Raw genomic sequence first — 2500 nt, 5'->3', positions numbered from 1 at the left:
GGTATGATGATCCGGAACACATGTCGGTGCGAATAAGGGGGAATATGTTTCGAATTCGGGAGTCGAATCTGGTGGTTCGAATACTGACAGCTCGGAGCAGCGACGTGGGAAAGGGAAGCTGCACGTCAAATCTCACAGTAACGTCGGGTACGCGTATGGGGTGTCTGTCAATGCAGAAATTCAACGGGTAAAGTTTAGTCTCTGCATTGTGTAGTTTGGTAGAGACATGGTATGTTACGTATGGGGTGCTGTCGGCAGAATGATGAATGATGGTAATATTAGTAAAATATAATAATAAAAACTCTAGCAATGATAATAATGAAAATGAAAATTATGATAAAAATAATGATACTACTATTACTACTCCTACGACTACTACTACTACTACTACTACTACTACTACTGTTACTACGACTGATACTAATAATAATGATGATGATTTTGATGATGATTATAAAAATTAACAATTATAATAATAAAAATGATGATGATAATGATAACACTGACAATGATAAAGATAATAGTAGTAGTAGTAGTAATCATGATGATGATAAATTGAAATAATAAAGATAATAATGATAATAAAGATAATAATAAATAAATTAATTAAAAATGCTATCCCGGCCTCTAACATCACTGACATTCAACCCTTTTTGGAGGTTTAAAATCCTTCTCGGGTTCTGTCGACGGATTCTCTACGTGTGAAATATGTTGCTTGGTTTGTGTTTGATTTTTTCATCATCTCGGCTTGAGAAAGAGAAAAAGAGAAGAGAGGAAGGAGGAGAAGGGAGAAGAGGGAGAGGGGAGAAGGGAGGGAAAGAAAAGGAGAGAGGGGAGTAGGGATGGGAGGGAGGTAGGGGGAGAGAGGGAAGAAGGGAGGGAAGGAGGGAGGAAGGGAAGGAAGAGAGGTAGGAAGGGAGGGAGGGAGAGAGGGAGGGAGGGAGGGAAGGAGAGAGAGAGGAGGGAGGGAGGGAGAGGGAGGGAGGGAGGGAGAGAGAGGGAGGGAGGGAGAGAGAGAGAGAGGCAGATAGACAGAGAGAGAGAGAGAGAGAAAGAAAGAGAGAGAGAGAGAGAGAGAGAGAGAGAGAGAGAGAGAGAGAGAGAGAGAGAGAGAGAGAGAGAGAGAGAGAGAGAGAGAGAGAGAGGAGAAAGAAAAATAAATAAAAAAAAGAATCATAAGGAATATGCGAAAAAAAACGGAAGCAAAGGAATGGAACACAGTTAACTGAAAGAAATGAAATGCAACACATAAAAAACGAATAATAAAAAAAAGTTAAATGCAAAGCAAAAGAGGAAAAGGAGAAGCGGGAAAGGTTAAATCGAACACATGGAATGTTGATGTAAAATTCATAAATAGATTTCGCTTTCATACCTCCGCAAGGCCGTGTTTTACTCGTCGATTAATGTATGCACACGTTTACAGTATATGCAAATATGCTTTGTGATTAAAACGTTCCTCCTCTCGCAAGCTGGTTGGTTGAAGTGCATCCAAGTGCACACACGGCCTCACACTTCCCACTTTTTGGACTCACGCACTCACCCTGACTCACTCATTTAATAACCATCTCAAGGAACTCATTGAGGAACTAACGTATTCACACGCGTGCGTGAGAACTCAGAATGGAAGCTTTAAAGAAGTGGGGAGGGAGGGAGGAAGGGAGGAAGGGAGGAAGGGAGAGAGAAGGAGGGAAGAAGGGAGGAAGGAAGGGAGAAGGAAGGAGGAAGGAAAGGGAGAAGGAAGGAGGAAGGGAAGGGAGAAGGAAGGAGGAAGGAAAGGGAGAAGTAAGGAGGAAGGGAAGGGAGAAGGAAGGAGGAAGGGAGAAGGAGGGAGGAAGGGAAGGGAGAAGGAGGGAGGAAGGGAAGGGAGAAAGAGGGAGGAAGGGAAGGGAGAAGGAGGGAGGAAGGGAAGGGAGAAGGAGGGAGGAAGGGAAGGGAGAAAGAGGGAGGAAGGGAAGGGAGAAGGAGGAAGGGAAGGGAGAAGGAGGGAGGAAGGGAGATAGAGGGAGGAGAGGGAGATAGTGGGAGGAGAGAGAGAGAGAGAGAAAGAGAGAGAGAAAGAGAAAGAGAGAGAGAGAGAGAAAAAAAAAAATAATCTACAAACAAAAACTGAGAAGAATGAGGCGAAACCGAAAACAGATAAAAGACCATACCAACAGACAAACAGATAAACAACTTTAATAGATAATAGACGCAACAAGAACCTACCGTCCATTTTTTTCCCTCGAGAAGAGATAGTTAAGCAGACACAAAGAGGAAGAGGGAAAATCCTCGAGAATGGAGCTGTACGAGAAGTGCAGTCCATCGCAAGCCTCTCATTAACACTCGACAGTAATGGTAGTTTCCCCATCTCATTACAGTTGGTGGAGGTGGTGGTGGTGGGGGCATAATGAGTGTCATTTTGCGTTTGTTTGTGTATCTCCTCCAACGGTGAAGGGAGAAAGAATGAGGAGATATAGAAGAGGTGAAAAAAAGGTGGGGGTGGGGTGGGGGTGGGGGGAGA

This window comes from Penaeus chinensis, chromosome 35 (assembly GCF_019202785.1).
Source record: "Penaeus chinensis breed Huanghai No. 1 chromosome 35, ASM1920278v2, whole genome shotgun sequence".
NCBI classification, from domain to species: domain Eukaryota; kingdom Metazoa; phylum Arthropoda; class Malacostraca; order Decapoda; family Penaeidae; genus Penaeus; species Penaeus chinensis.
The sequence above is the reverse complement of the archived record's forward strand: the minus strand, read 5'-3'. Positions refer to the sequence as shown.